This window comes from Protopterus annectens, chromosome 1.part0, assembly GCF_019279795.1.
Source record: "Protopterus annectens isolate FY-2018-M chromosome 1.part0, PAN1.0, whole genome shotgun sequence".
In the NCBI taxonomy this organism is placed as follows: domain Eukaryota; kingdom Metazoa; phylum Chordata; order Ceratodontiformes; family Protopteridae; genus Protopterus; species Protopterus annectens.
The window spans coordinates 1,497,325,330-1,497,343,282 of record NC_056725.1 but is presented as its reverse complement, the minus strand read 5'-3'; positions in this window follow the sequence as shown (position 1 = coordinate 1,497,343,282).

The window sequence follows — 17,953 nt, the reverse complement described above, 5'->3', positions numbered from 1 at the left end:
TGGTGACCTAGGCACTGGTGGGGGCTGTGTATCATTTCCCTTTGCAGATCCTGCTGCAGCTGTTTCTGCATGATCATATTGTGTAGCATGCCACATACTGTGAATATCTGTGCACATGTGGCTGGAGAGTCGCAGGGCTCCACCAGATATACTGAGGCACCTGAACTGTGACTTCAGAAGCCCCAAAACACACTCTATGATGTTCCTAGTTTGTCTATGTGCCTCATTATGGCATTCTTCTGTGGGTTTGTGTGCATTTCTGATGGGTGTCATCATCCACGGTTCCAGTGCATAGCCAGCATCCCCCAGTAAATGGCCATGTGGGATGTCCCCCTAGAAAACATCTGGTACAGCTGTGATGCATAGCAGATATATGAGTTGTGATAATTGCCCGGGCTGCCAGCACACACATTCATGATAATGCCATGGGCATTACACATGACCTGACAGTTGATGGAGTGGTAACCCTTGCAGTTGAGGTAGATTCTACTCTCCTCACTGGGTGGTGACGTGATGTGTACATGAGTGCAATCTATGTCACCCAGTACCTCAGGGTAGTGTGCAACATAGTACAAGTGTTACATATTGCTGGCCCTCACCTCAAGGGTAAGGGGAAAAGAAATGTAATGACTGGCATGTGGTAGCAATGCATCCAGGAACTGGTGGAGTACCCTGGATGTTGATGCCTATGAGACTCCCATTATGTCCCCAGCTGGTCTTTGGAATGTTCCTGTAGCTAGTATCCAAAAGGCTACAGATATTTTTTTTCCACTAGGATGGAGTCCTCTCTGTTGGCTGTGGGTCTGAGTTGAGGGCTGTAGAGATGAGTGACATTTTGTAGTATGAGTCTGTCTGCCCTGTAGCATTCTACAATTTGCAGCTCATGTAGCTCCTGTAAGGTTACCTTGGGCCTGAACACTCTTCTCCTTCTCTGTCTGGGCCTATTGTCAGCAGCAGCAGTAGCACTGACTTCAGCATCTAGTACATACAGATGAAGCAGACCTGCATTCTTTCAGTTAAAATTCTCAAGCCTGAACTCCAATGGTGCAGAGTATGCGGGAACAATCAGATTGTAGGATGTATTCATACTTTATAGTGCTCTGCTGTAGGTGCTGACTCTGTGATTGGCTAACTATGTTGCATTGCATCTGCCTAGTATATCATTATACTACATCATTTATTTAATGGCCCTAGTTTAAGTTAAACAGGGGTCAAAACTAATTAATATGTCATTGACTTTTAAAGACATGCAGCACCGTGGTGCGCAATGCAAACACATGCCCCGTAGGTTAAAAAAACTTAGCAGTCAGTGTACACCCCCGCCCCAGAAAGGACACATTCAGCATGGTGGCACATCATGTAAACATGATGAAACATGTGCCCCTTAACTAAACAAAGCTTAGAAGTTAGTACACAACACCCAAAAGGACACGCACAGCATGGCGGTGTGCCATAACAGTGAAACACATGCCTTTTAACTAAACAAAGCTTAGACGTTAGTGCCACAGACCCCTGAAAGCACATGCTCAGGATGGCAGTGCACCACTCACACAGGTGCATTTAAGCTGAAATAACCTTAGAAGTTATTCAACACACCTTCCCCTGATGTCATCTACCTTCTCTGTAAACCCAACGTAGTTCTCTGCCTACATGGAGAGGATATGTGGACTCGATTACCCCTTTATGCTATTCAGTAACTCCACCTCATTTGTGTAGGAATCCATGCCCACAGCCTGAAAACTACATGCTTCAAAGCCCTACCATGATAGCAACAGTACCAATGCACCATTGCAGATACTCCACTCTGGGTCCTGTAATACATTTCTGCCACATACTATTTCATTTTTTTTTTTTGTATAAAGCATGTTTGCGCACTGCGGCACACCATGCAAACATGCCCAGATTATTAAAAAAATAAATGTAATTTAATTTAATTTATTTCCTTTAATTTTTCAGACATATGTAGGATAGTTTCACTCATATCTGTATGTAGTATGCCATTTCTGTCCATCTATCTACATTTTTACAGCCCCTTTTGTCTGTCTATGTTCCTGTACATGGAATTTCTCCATGTACACTACAGACACTGACCCAGCGTCTGCAAAGCTGCCTATCTACTTGCTGGATCACTCTACCTGCCTCATTTGCATGAGATTCACCTGCTTATGTGGTGGTCTGTATGCCACAAAACTTCCTGTGTCGATGCATGCATGCGCACCACCCAGCAGTGTTTACTGAATCTAAAACCTGCTTACTTTTGTGTAAGCAGCATGGCATGATGCCTACATGGTAAAAAAGATCATGTAGACTTTATTAAATTCTCCCCATTAAGCCTTTAATACAATGGTTACAATATGTGAACATTTGGAAAGAGGAAATTATGTTATTTAAATAGTGAATTTGAGAAGAAGTTGTAATACCATTTACACAAAAAAAAATTTAATAACCAGATAAACTATTAGGTACTATTTGTTCATGACTGTGATATATTTATTATTACTAATAACATGTCTTGATGTAATTGTTTCCATTTTGAATCATAAGATGAATTTATCCACACTGCTATAACTTTTACAGTTGTTGAAGTAGCCTACAGTTGTATCCTATTCCACTATTATCCCAACCTTTTCTCTACCAATGAAAGGAAGCACTTGGTTTATTAGGAAGGCAAAAACATTGAAGTAGAATATATTTATCTTATTCATCTTGTTTTGGTGCAGATAGTACTAAAGATTGTAAGACAAAGAATGTTTTAGTGGGAATTACCATCTTAATAAACATTAATCATTCTACCGTGGTAAAACAGAACATGTTCCAATTTGTGTCTAAACTGTAAATTTTATCAACAATCTGTTGAAAGTTTGTTTATATAATTTCTTTACTGTTAGACATAATGGTTTTATCAAAGTATCTCATGTGATTGCTATTCCAACTGAAGTCAGAATTTTTTTGAATTTTGTTTATAAATAATAATGTATTTGCTTTATTATGAATAAATCTTAAGTATGACATTTCTTTGAACTGACTCACAGAACTAATTATATGTTCTAATGAGTTTTCTATATTTCCTATTATTAGTAAGATATCATCAGCAAAGAGTTGAATCTTTAGTTCAAAATCTTCTTTTATTTTGATACCACTAATGTTACTATTTGATCTTGTACTATTTGTAATGGGGTCTATAACTAATGCAAAAAGTAAAGGTGATAACTGACAGCCCTGTTTTGTGCCTTTTTGCTATTTAAAGTAATTAAAAAGAAAATAACCTATTTTGCCATAAACACAAAAGTTATTAGAAATTAATGCAATTAGCTCAGGTGAGAAATTCTACACTTTAAGTGTTTTAAAGAGGTATGACCAATTAACTGAGTCAAAAACTTTAAATTGAGACTAATGATAAAAAGTTATTTTTTATTTTTATTTGCCTAGTCTATTAATGTATGTATTCTTATTATATTATCCTGTACTTGTCTATTTGGAATAAACTCAGTTTGATCATTATTAATTAGTTTAGGTATAAATAGATTAATTATTTTTAGCTAAAATGGACTTAAACATCTTATAGTTCACATTTAAAACATTTTGTAGGTTTCATATCTTGTTTTAAAATTGGTGATATAGGGGAATATTTCCATTATGGGGGGACTTCAGCAGTTGTTATTATTTCTCTATAGATGTTATCTAATATTTTAATTGTGTCATCTGGTAGTAGTTGATTGATATAGTTCTGGTATAAGACTATCTAAACTCAGCACCTTATTATTTTTGTAACTTTTTTATTTGATCTTTTATTTCTGTTAATGTGACTGGTATATTCCATTTTTATATTTGTTCACTTGTTAATTTATTAGGTTTTCCCTTAGAAAAGTTTCAACCATATCATTATTATCTAGCTTATTTGTATTATTATTTATATTTTGCATAAAATATTTTAAAGCCTTCAAAATATCTTTATCTGTTCTAATTTCTTTTTTATTATTTATATGAGTTATAATTTCTTTGATATGATTTAGTATTAATTTTCTTTGATCTTAGAGCAAGTTTATGCAACCTTAAATGGTTTACTGGAAGTTTTTCCAGGTTTATTGAAACTTCATGATTTAGAATGTCAACATATTTTGTATTTAAGTTTTTAAGTTTAGTCTGACTGATAGTGACATTTGGTTTTAAATTTAACTTTAGTGTATCTATTTTGACCTGTAGGGTAGTCAATTCTTTGTCCTGTTCTCTTGTTTTACTAATATACCAGTCTGTAACTCTTCCATTTAAGTAAACATTAAGTGAATCACACAGAACAATGTCAGTTACTTCACTATTCATTTTATCTCTAGGAAATGTTTGATCTCTTTAACACACCAATCATTTAATCCTTTTTAGATTATTAATGTACACTGGTTATCTCCTGTGATGTATTAGATTGTCAGTTTTTAAAATAATATTACAGATTATAGCATCATGGTCTGATAATGGACATAAAACTATTCAAACCTTTCTGATATGTGATAACAGATTGTTTGAGACAAAAATGTTATCAATACTTGTTTGTGCTCCATATCTATATGAATAATGGTTAAATCGAAGTGAGTTTGTTTTCCTTAGCTCATATATACCTTTTAATTTCATTAACTTTATAAAATTCATTAAGTCTTTAGCTGAACATGTGATTGTCTGCTTTCTATCTGCAGTGGAATCTTTGTCTAATAAAATATAATTAAAATCACCAGTCATTATGACTTCACATTTCATGTAATAGACTATAGTATCTAAGTAATTTTTGCATCTTTACCTCCAGCCCCTGGAATCCAATAAAAGTTCACCAATATATACAGTTTCCTTTCCACTTAATTATAGCAATGCTTAATGTAGCATTTTTATCAAAAGAGGTATTATTTACTTTAGGCATTACTGGCGAGTTCTTCCATCAAATGTGGGTGCCTCATCTTTTAGCTTGAAAGCTAGAACCTCCTAAAACCAAATAATTCTTTAATGAAAATGTATTGTCATCTTTATTAAGAAAATGTTTTTCTTATAGAAATACTATTGAGCTTTATGCAATTGCAAGTATTTGAACAGACTGCCCTCTTTACTGAGTTATTCAATCCATTAATATTAATATATGTGAATTTAAAATAAGACATTTATGTAAGAGAAAAAAAAACACAGGGATTATGAAAGTGGATTTATGAAGAGAACTTATTATATACTTTATATATAACAATATGAAATCTTCAGCTATGGACAGCATTTTTGAAAGAAATAAAAAAAATGAATAATGACATAACTCCAAAATATTCTACCATGTAATAACATATTACTAGTTTGTTGAAAGAGGTGAACAAACTACTTTTCAAACTGTCCATTAGACTAGCAAAGCTTAGCTCATGCTTCTGATTCATATTAATGTGTCTCATTTTTAGTATGCATCATCTTAAAAAAGCCTGTCAGTGCGTTATTATGAATAAGACAAGTTAAACAGGTGTCCAGAATCTTTATTATAAGTTGACCAAATTGAATATCTCTACAAGCATCTTTCCCTGTACTTCACATTATCTCCCTGGTCTACTATAGGGAGGAAGTCAGTTGTTATTTTCATATTTATTACTTTATAGGTCAGATGATTTTATTTTCTTTCTGTTTTATTTACTGTGTGTAAAGTTGCACATAGGATCTTAAGGTCATAAATTAGTACCAGGCTAGCTGTCCTTATGGGCCATTTAAACCCAGCCAATTACCCCATGTAAGAATGAAATCCTGTACTTTGTGCCTATGAGGTGAACACCTTAACCAGTATGCCAACCTTCCACCCTTGAGGCATATTTATATTATTTAGCTATATACACATTTACTTATTCTGATCTCTTTCTATTTCTGTTTCTATACTATGCCTTGTACTATTGCTATATTTGTTTTATATTTTAACTATAATCCTAGTGTAGAGTGTCATATAATACAACATTTATATTAACCCTTTTATTCTTGATACTCTTTAATCTAGTACTAAACTTAGAAATATTTCTATTTTTTCCTGACATTTTATGTCTAATAGTATTTGACCAAACATCTGAAATATCTCCCCTTTTAAGTTTCAGACTTTCCATAATAAATTGTTCTGGGATATTAAGTTTTGTTATTATTAAAAAGAGACAATAACAGAGAAACACAATCCTACTTTTTATCTGAAGTGTCATTCTATAGGCTAGTATATAAACTATCCTTTTGGTATACTACAAGCATCAGAACTATTTAATAACTGAGAGTGGTTTAGAATGCAATTCACTGCGTTTTGCTTATTATATGACTTGTACTCATTGACATCTTAGCGTGTGATTCAAAATATTGTGATTATTTACTTTTAGAAAGGATGAAATAACCTGTACAGCTCTTAGAATATTAGAACTCTTGCCGCATCAAAAGTGCTCATGACTGTAATTAAGCTGCTTCAAGCTTGTCCTTATGACGGATACGTGCAAATGAACAGTTTACCAGCTACAATTCACATAAAAGCATTCACAAGTGAATCCAAGCCACCTCTACTTTATACATCAATCCCTCAAACCCTTCTAAACCACTAAGAAAAAAAATCAAAGTGAGTTAACCACTAAAAAGCTACAATTTAAAAAAATAGCATTTAATGATTCAGTAAGCACTATTTTTATAAGATGTTTACCATAAAGTAATTTTTTTAAAGGAGACATAGGTTCATAGGTAGGTACTAGGCTATTGGCCCTATGGCCTATATAAGCCTAGGCAAAAAGGTACCCTGGCTTTCACCACCCAAGAAAATTATTTTCCTGTGCCTCTGTTGACCAGAGCCACAGAGGTGATTCCTGGGGTGAATTTCCTATTTCCCATCCAATCATCAAGATTTTTCTTGAAGAACGCTAATGAGGAGCTTTGTTTGATATAGATAGGTAGTTTGTTCCAGAGTATGGGAAGTCTCTGGGACAGGAAACTATCCCTCCATCATGTTCTGTTTATTGTGGTGACAAGGTTTAGGTCCTCAGAGCATGTAGCTCGGATGGATTGGGATTTCTTTAAGTGGAACATGTCCAACAGCTCTGGATTTGACATAGCTTTGTATGTTAGGCAGAGATCACCTCTGAGTAGGTGATATGTGATGGAGTAAAGCTGGAGTTTTTTTAGATGGTCTGCGTAGGGCATCTGTTTGAGGCCGGTAATCCTTTGTGAGGTATTTCTGTGGCCTTTCAAGTTGTTGTAGATGTCTTGTGAGGTACATATCAAAAGGGGCATTGTACTCTATAATGGGTCTAGTGAGTGATGAGTAGAGGGGAACCATGACCTTTTTTTTTTCCTGGATGAGAAACCTTTTGTGATGAGGTGTGCCACATAGAAGGATTTCCTGACTACTGTGGTGATTTGATTATCAAAGTAGAGACTACTGTCCACCTGTATCACAAGGTATCTTATCACAGTTTCAGTGTTAAGTAGACTACCACCTATGTGGTAGCTCATGGGTACAGAGTTTTTATCAAGGGGGATGACAATGCGCTTTTTGGCATTGAGCTTGAGGCCATATCTTTGATGCCAGGCATCTGTCTTAGCGTGGACCTTTTCTAGGATGTCCACATCATTAGGAGTTTTGATTATGGCTATTTGCCAAAGACCTTCTCTGTTAGCCTGTACTTCAGAAAAGTAGGTACCAAACAGGAAAGGACCCAGGACTGAACACTGTAGTACTCCACTTGTCACTGGTCTGAAGTCGGATTTGGAGTCTGGTACTTTCACAGTGTGGGTTCTGTCAGTGAGCCAGTTGGCAACCCATCTTGTGACATAGGGATTTATACCTAGTTTAGTGAGTCTGTCTATAATTCCAGAGTGGGGGATGGTGTCAAAAGCCTTGGTGAGATCTAGATAGGCTTTGTGAACCACCTTACCCTCGTCTATGGCTTTGGTGACTGCTTCAAAGATGTCTATCAGGTTTAGGAGACATGATCTGCCTTTTACAAGCCCAAACTGGGTGGGGTCCAGAGTTTGGAGATTACCAATATTTTTGTTTATAAGTTCCATGATGATGCATTCCATGAAGTTGCAGAACAGGCTCGTTAGGCTAATGGGGCAGTAGTTCCAGGGGGCCGTGGTGGCTCCCCCTTTGTGGAGTGGGAATAACCATCTCTGTGCACCATTCAGCTGGCACAAAGCCTGAGGTGAGGCTATGATTGAACATGGTGCTTAGGTGGGGTGCCAGTTCTATCTGTAGTTCATGTAGAGTGCAGCCTTGTATGTTGTCAGGTCCCTTGGATGCTGTGTTCTTGGCTTTGGAGAGTGTGGTTTTTACCTGTGCAGCTGTGATGACAGGAACTTTGCATTCTTCTAGTATAGAGATGGGTCTTTTAGGGGTTGAGAGGAGGTTAAAGTTAGCACTGAACCTATCTGCCAGGATGTTTGCAATATCAGTTGGTTCTATATATTTAGTGCCACTGTGCTGTAACTCAGAGCAGATCTGAGTGTTGCCATTGATATTCTTGACATAGTTATAGAATGCTTTGTGGTTGTCTTAAGAATCAGTGGCAATTTTGTTTTCATATTAGCTTTGGAGGATTTTATGAGAGATCTCAGCTTCTTACTGAGGCTGACCAGGAAGTTCCTCCAATCATGGGATTTTACTCTTTTTTGCAACAGTTTCTTTCTTCTATTGTAGAGTTTGTTTATGGCAGGGGACCACCAGATTGCTTCCTTGTTTTGGAGGATAGCATCTTGGTTCTGTTAGGGATAACATGATCCATGCACTCATGTAAGTGCTTATAAAGTGCATTTGTGTAGGATTCAGCAGTTGTACCTCTATTGTCCATCGGCATGGGTGTCGTGAAGTTTGCCACTTCTGTCTTAAGAAGCATGAAGTTGGCTTTGGACAAATATTTTACGGCGGTTTCCCTAATGGGGGGTGGGGGCAGGATGTGGATGTGTAGGGTGATTAGGTTGTGCTTAGATCTGACCAATGAGGAATTGACCTCTGGTGTGGAACTCCGGTCACCCATGCTGGTAATGACCAGCTATACTGCCTCTGGTGGGGGTGTGGATAAGTTGATCCAAGGTGCTGGAATTTATGAGTTCCAGAAAACATTGAGCAAAAGAGTTGGTACATGAGTAGTTTCACCAGTTAATGGTGGGGTAGTTGAAATTGCCCATTATTAGGGTGTTGGGTTGTATCCTAATATTTTCCAGTGTATCAAGAAATGAGGAGTGGGAATCTTTGGGCATGGTGAGGGATCTGTAGCAAGTTACAATTTGTATTGCGGTTTTGCCCAGAGTTAGTTGCACTTGGATAATCTTGGCTGCATTATGCTGAACAACTAGCCTGGAGGTGTGGATATCCTTAATAAATATGGACACACCTCCACCTTTAGTGTTTCGTCCCAGGTTAGGTGGCCGAAAGGTGTGGTATGAATTATTGCCTGGTAATGCAGGGGTGCTCTCTGGAGCCTTGAACCAGGTCTCTGTCACTGCACAGATGTCGATTTTCTCCATTTTAAGGAGTGCCTCGAGTGAATGCATTTTGATGTTTAGAATTCTAGCATTGAGTAGCATTACCCTCAGATTATTCTTGCTTGTACCTGTCATGGTGGTGAATTTGTCATTTGAACCTTGCCTAACAAATGCACTAAAGGGGTGGCAAGTGCCTTAGCCAGTATTTGGAATCCCAAGGGCGACAGGTGCATGCCATCTCTGGCAAAGAATCACGGTCTGTCGATCATGTCATCCCAGGCAGACAGATACTGGATCCAATTAGAATGACACCAGAAGCTTAGCCAGTTGTTGAAGTCGATCATTTTGTCCTTGTACTGTGGTATCATTCTGGGTGATGGCAGGATGCTACTCAGGACTAGGGTCATACCTGCCTGGGCTACAAGATCAGAGAGCTCCTCCATGTTTCATTTCATGTAGTCCAGGGAGGTATGTCTCAGGTCATTCACACCAACATGGACAATGACAGAGTCATATTTGTAATTATTGTGGAGTGACCAGAGTGTGTACATTATGTGGCGGATCCTGGCACCTGACAGGTAGCTGACAGTAATTTTCTCCTTGTTTAGCCTGGTGAGTGGAACATCAGTGTGCCTGACTATAGAGTCACCTATGACTAGAGTGTTGGGTACGTTGTTATGTCTTATGGGCTGTGGTTGAGTGGAACACTGAGTTTGTGGGCTATGTTTCATTTGGGTTGTGTTGGATGTGTAGGTTGCTTGCTTTTCTGCTTTGGAGGTCTCTGTTGCTTGAGCAGACTTTTATTGAAAGCCTCTGCAAATGTAGGTGTGTGTTTTGTGTTACTATGTGTGTGTTTTGGTGATGTAGGTTATGAAGGACTATGTGATGAGTGTGGTGTGGTGCAAGTGTTTACCTTCTTCTCTTGACTGTCTAGTCCAGTCTTGGGTGAAGAGAGCTTTGCTTCCAGTTTGGCTATATAAGCGCATCTCTCACAGGTTGTAGTGTTGGGTGGTAGAAGGAGAGGGTTGTCTGTGTACATGAGGCAATTGCTGCATTGCCCCAATATGCCCAGATTCATCAGGTAGACAGGATAAAACACTGGGAGCTGACCCTTAGACATGCCTGGATAGGTGCTAATTTATTAAGTACTAAAAACTGTTTTCCTCTAGGCAAGTGAGGAAAGTTGAGTGCTGCAGTAATTTGTAGCTTAATTAGTGCTTACAATGAGTTCTGAACAAGTGCTGAGCTCAAAGAAACAGATTTGAGTGCTAAAACTAAAAAAACTGGCTAGTTCTAAGGGAACATTTGAAGAGCAGTCTTTATGACACTGGGAATAGTTTAACCCTAGCTAAGCGGCAATGCATAAAGTGTATTTTCTTTTTTAATATAACAGTAGCAAATGAGCAAACTGAGTCGAACAAATTAACCAATTAACCAATAAAATGATAAAAACTGAGACCCGTTCCAGCAGTCCTTAATCAGACAAGTTCTAACTGCACACTCCTGCCATTGGATGCAGGGGAACCTTCTCCAAAAGAAGATGGTCTAGATTAGTGCTCAAGTTATACAAACAAAGCTAGAGTCAGCAAGTCTGAATTTACTATATGCCACAGCAAACAAGGTGTACCAGTTTCAGAAAGAAACAGTTCAAATAAGCAAGCATAATAAGCATTTAACCAGAAACTCCCAGCTCAGGAGGGCAGAATCTACCCTCTCCTCCCACAAGAGTGCAGACCACACCTTCTTAATGTAAAGTAACTGGCCAGAAGCCCAAGTGCTTAAATCAGAACTAATACACTTTTAGAATAACAGATACTAAGTCTTCAATCAGCATCTCCCAACTTAGAAGGATGTAAGCTACCTGTCCTGCCACAACAGTGCAGATCGCAAACCTTCTTAACGTAAAATAACTGGTCTGAAGCTGAAGTACTTCAACCAAAGACTTAGAATAACAGTTACAATTTAAACAGGCTACTAACAAGCAGTAATAAATGCAGCAGAATAAATGCAATAAAGTAGGAAGAAACACAAATACAGTAAAAGCAGATGAATAAAGTGCATTTTTTATATAACAATAGAAAATGAGCAAACTGATTTAAACAAATTACCCAATTAACCAGTAAAAAGCTCAAAATTGATCCCTGTTCCAGCAGTCTTCAATTAGATAAGTTCTAACTGCACACTCCTACCACTAGGGTGCAGGGAAACCTTCCCCAAAAAGGATGATCTGGATTAGTGCTCAAGTTATACAAACAAAACTAGATTCAGCATGCCTGAATCTAGTCTATGCTACAGCAAACAAGGTGCACCAATTTTAGAAACAAACAGTTCATATAAGCAGGCAGAATAACCCTTTAACCAGAAATTCACAGATCAGAAGGGCAGAATCTAGCCTCTCCTCCCACAACAGTGCAGACCACAAACCTTCTTAATGTAAAATAACTGGCCTGAAGCCCAAGTGCTTAAAACAGAACTAATACACTTTTAGAATAACAGACACTGAGCCTTCAATCAGCAATGCCAATGTAGAAGGATGTAAGCTACCTGTCCTGCCACAACAGTGCAAACCACAAACAATCTTAATGTAAAATAACTGGCCTGGAGCCCACGGGTTTAAACCAGAACTAATACACTTTTAGAATAACAGACTCTGAGCCTTCAATCAGCAATTCCCAGCTTAGAAGGATGTAAACTACCTGTCCTGCCACAACAGTGCAGACCACAAACTTTAATGTAAAACAACTGGTCTGAAGCCAAGTGCTTAAACCAAAAGGCTTAGAATAACAGTTACAACTTAACCAGGCTACTACCAAGCAGTAATGAATGCAGCAGAATAAATACAATTGAGTACTTTTAAGAAGAGGTAAAACCAAAATAAAGTGCAATTTTTTTTAGTAAAGTGCAAGGAGAGAGGAAGGAGGAGCAGAAGAAAAATTCAAGGTTAAGAATCTAACTGGGTTGGCCTTCTCAAATGTCCTCTCTGTATTAAGTAGATGAACACCAGACTAGGAGGGGTGTCCCAGATCAAATTTATAGCAGGGGCAAGCAACTGCAAAGTCACCAACTATAACAACACTACAAGAATAGGATGGGGGGGGCAGTTTCAGGACAGATGAGAAACATAAAACAATGTCAGAAAATATATAAAATAATTCAGTCAGGCAAAAAAAATAATTCAGTCAGGCAAAATTAAGACAATGCAGAACGCTGAAAGGTTAAAATGCCAAGAAATATACTTATCGATCAGCAATATATTTCCAGATTGATTGAGAATCACACTTCTTCCAGAACACCAGGAGTTTCCAACAGTGTCTGCAAGAATTTACAAACAGAAACTATTTTTAAATCAGCAAGCCTTGAAGCAATCAGATAACACAAAAGCTGGTAGACCAGTTATACAAACTCCACCACAGGAATAGGGGTGGGGCAGTTTCAGGACAGGTGAGAAACATAAAACAATGCCATAAAAATATATAAAATAATTCAGTCAGGCAAAAAAAAATTCAGTCAGGTAGAATTAAGACAATGCAGAACTCTGAAAGGTTAAAATGCCAAGAAACATACTGATCAATCAGCAATATATTTCCAGATTGTTTGAGAATAACACTTCAGCCAGAACACCAGGAGTTTCCAACAGTGTATGCAAGAATTTACAAACAGAAACTATTTTTAAATCAGCAAGCCTTGAAGCAATCAGATAACACAAAAGCTGTTAGACCAGTTTTATAAACTCCACCACAGGAATAGCGGGGGATGCAGTGTCAGGACAGATGAGAAACAAAACAATGCCAGAAGATATATAAAATAACTCAGGCAAAAAAAATAATCCAGTCAGGCAAATTAAGACAATGCAGAACTCTGAAAGGTTAAAATGCCAAGAAATATACTTATCAATCAGTTATATATTTCCAGATTGTTTGAGAATCACACTTCAGCCAGAACACCAGGAGTTTCTAACAGTGTACATAGCCGGTTCCATACACTAGATTGAATTTTAACTAATTCGAAATAGTGCATGGAATGCTCACTGTAACAAAAGTGCACTTAATCGAAAGTGCACTTATGCGAAGTTCAGTACAACGAACGGGTGTTGTACTGAACTTCCTTGCAGTACTCACGGACCTCATAGTAAGGGGATAGACCTGTGCCCTAACCCTAAGGTCCATGATGACTGCAGTGCAGTGAAGGACATAGCAATGTTCTCCACTATGGTGCAATAGTCACGAACCTTAGGGTTAGGGCATGGGTTAGGATAAGGGGATAGCTTTACTAACTATCCCCTTACCCTAACCCATGCCCTAACCCTAAGGTCCGTGACTATCACACCATAGTGGAGGACATAGCTTGTTTTTTATGTCCTCCACTGTGCTGCGTTTTTTCTGGTGAAGTGCACTTATTGAAAAGTTCACTTTCATTAAAGTGAACTTTCGCAGAAGTGAGGCTTCCTATTACAAGTTCGAAGTAGTGAACTTTCGTTCTTGTAATAGGAATATGTACATAGCATATAAACCTGTATTAAAAGAATGACCATTATGTGTGATCCAAATTTAACTTAAAAAAGTATGAACATTACTCTAATTGTTTGTTAACATTCCAATAATAAATTCCATATATGTAAGAAACTATATTTTATACTGTGTTTATAACATAACATAACATAACTTTCCTGGGTGCTGTTGCAAGTCAAGTATACTATCAGTAGCAAGCATTCAGAGTGATTTAATAACTGACAGTGGTTTAGAATGCAATTCACTTTCTTTTGCTTATTATCTAACTTGTATTCTTTGACATGTTAGCATATGATTCAAAATATTATGATTATTTTCTTTTAGACAAGAAGTAACCTGGACAGTTCTTAGAATTTTAGAAGGAGGGAAAGAAAGGCATAAATGATTTACCTTGTAAAAAGTAATATGCAGCACATGTTCATAAGTATTCAAGCACTTCATTAAATTAATAAGAACTGATAATGAAATACATCGATTTTCATTTGTCCTTCAGTTTTTTACTGTTTTTGTCTTTTATCAAGTAACCATCTCTTATCGTATTTCTCTTCAAAGAGGTCAATACATTCTAGTCCATTTCTTCTGCTTTTTTCCTAGGATTTTATTTTTCTGTATAAAATCCCCTGCATCTTCCAAGGTGTTAAAAATCTTTCCTTCTGGAAGGTGAATTCTTATTTTTGCTGGAAATAAGATTTGTGCCTTAATACTGCTTTTCATTAAGATTTTAACAATTGGTACACATGCTTTTCTGTTGGACATCACTAATGTAGAATAGTCATTGTCAAATCTTATAGTACGTCTTTAATTTTAACTGGATATTTAGTCCATGCAGCTTTTAAGACTAAATCATTATCTTGACTGATGAGTTAGAAAGTGATCCATATGTCCTTTTGATGCCAAAGGGAAAAGTTTCTGGCAGGTTGAAAGCTTTAGGCAGTCAGATATTAAGGAACTGAATCATACTGTCTCCCTTCTCTTTTTCAAGAATCCTGTAAATCCTGATGTTATTCCATCTATAATCTGTTCTCTAAGCCTTCTATTTTATCTCAGAATAAGTTGTTTTGTTTCAAAACATATTCAGTGTTATTCTCATTTTTTAGTAATCTTTATCAAAATAAGTCATTGCCTCTTCTATACTCGATATTTGTGATAATTGTTGTTTAAGAGATTCACTCAAAACGTCATCTTGTGTTTTACCTTCCTCTTTAAATTGTCCATTTTGCTTTCTAATGTATCTATCTTTACAGATAACTCACTTATTTTACTAAGTACAGTCTTTATGTCTTTTTTCATAGTACTGTCCTGTACACTGGGGTTAGAGTGGCTCATTCTGAGACAATTAGATCTTTCTAGTTTTCTTGATAGGAAAAAGTAATTAAAAAAGCTTCACACTTTTGTTATTTTTTGTAGTATGTCTTTCAGCAGGTGTTCAACTATAAATCCATCAAGTTTTGAAATGTTCTATTTGAGTTTATTAGTAAAAATCCTGATAGATATGTTAAAATGAAGCAGAGCTAAAGACAGTGCTATTAACTATGCACCATCTTGACCCTGCCCCCCCCCCCAATTTAATGATCCTACTGAGATTTTTTGAGGGGACAGTGCAAAAATACAAGGAAAATCAGATACATTTCTGATTATTTTCTTTTGCTCAATGTTCCTGATTTTTCTCATATTTTGATCTGCTGCCTCAGCATATACTACTATAAAGGATGGCTGATCAATTGCACTTCAGGGGATAGACTTTTTTCTATTTATGTATGTTCAATTTATAATGGGTACACTGGTTGGGCTGTCAGATCAGCATGCTTATTTTTGAATAGTAATGAGCATTCATTCTATAATATATTGTAATGCACACAAGCACAGAGTTACATTTTTTGTTAAACTTTCATAAACAAATTTTCATACTTTGTAAACTATACAACCTAGATACATATTATTAGAATACCTTTGTTAAACAGACATAAGTTTTGACACAACAGCAACAAATTCCTCTTTGAATACGATTATTTAGAAAGAAATAAGAAAACAAATGTTTGATTATATAATTAGCAATATAAACAACATTAAATGTCTTCAAGGTGTGCAACTTACAATGCAAATATCAGTACCAGTTTTCTTCAACAATATCTAAGGTTTCACCTGATGCCATGCAACAGTTTGTAAGTCACTTGTTTTTTGAAGAATTAAGTAGATATGAATATATTGTCATAATCACTAAGAAAGAGCTTGCAGCATGTCAAGTATACTGTGATATAAATGGAAACTGACCATGACTTTTCCTGTCTCCCACCATAGCATTTCATGCCATATCTGTCAACAGCATGTAGGTTTCACAGTTATGAAAATATCAGCAAAAATATGAAAATATCAATAATAAGTGATAAAAAGTGATTAATTTCTCTACTGTGAGATAGTCTAACAACCTTAGTGTCACTGCATTAATTATTCCCTGACCTTTCTAATGCTGCCTGTTATTAGCTGTAAGTCACTTAGTTAATGAAGCCAGAACGAAAAATGATTTGGATGACATGAGGAGCTATAGGTGTTAACTGGACAAATACAAAAAGGTGCTATAGGCTTGAATGAGTTATGCATACTGTTGATGGGCAACAATGAAAGTTTAACTCATTACAGCCAAGTGATGTCTCATGGAGCTTTTGCAGTTACATCCTACTGATGTCTCTAAGTGTCAAATCTTGCTTGTTCATATCTGCAATAATAATTCCAAAATCATGCTACATAAAAAATGTTGAAAAATTTAATCTTAAAGCTTACACAACTGCAAGCACAACTGTATTAATATTTAATTTCTGTCTAGTGCAAGTAAATATATATTAATTGTTGTTCTTATAATATTTATTATTGTTGTCACAATGTTTTTCTATATATCTTGGCAACTGAGTAGCACATGCAGAACTGCTTAGCCTCATGTGAAACTCTCAGTTGGAGAAACAAATGCTGCTGACAGTACGTGTGTAACTTTAATGGCTGTTAAGATATTGTAAGTGGTTTAAAAATGTTTCAAACTTAATAGTTACCCTGTTTACTGTGACTTATAAAATCCAGTTTAAGACCTAGAACCTAATGAATAATACTACAACTATTAAAATGGTCTAAACTAAAGAGTTTGAAATTTACACTTTTTAGTAGCCTCTCTGGTTCCAGAGATATGAACATTTGTTTGAAATGTGAGGACATAATATTATTCTAACAAAAAGCTTACTCTCAGCCATTGGAAATTACTGTGCAAACTTCATGATCTCCACTGGAGGGAAGGAGCTGACAAAGGAGCAAAAGATCTTTGAGTCATTGCAGACAGTGACTTTTCATTTGTTATCTGTGTAGTCCTGTACCATCTGTAAAGCATATGCATTGCCCACTTGATCATCTGTGGGGTTGAGTGTCTTGCCAGGGAGGTATCTCTCCCCTTATATACTGCTCTTATCAGATCAATGGTAGAATAAGTCACCCTGTTATGGTAATGTGGTCCCACACTGTCTGATGCAACTGAAGAAGCTGCAAAAATTCCATATAATCAAAACTGAAAGGCTTCAACCAAAGGGTGTAACTGCTTTACCTGCATCTTATCTTCCTATATGAAATCTTTGTGCAATATATGGAGTGTTAAAGGACCACTTACTGTTTGAATCTCTGTGCTTAAATTACCCCTGGGGAGCTAAACAGAAAATAATACTAGACAATACAAGACCTTGTAAACATTAAGATCAACCATGCCATGAGGCTTAAGAATTGGGTCTATATTATCATATTGCACACTCAGAAGAGCAAATGACAGATCATCGACCCCATGTAAGTGAAAGCTTGCAACGTCAAAACTTCAGAAGAGTGATTATTTTCTAATGGAAAACAATCAATGTTACGAAAAAAAACAAAAAACAAAAAAAAAACAGTAAAACATTACTTAACGTGGGGGCGGCTTCACCCCCCTACTTAAATATACCAACTACGATATCGCACTACAGTGCCAAAAAGACAAA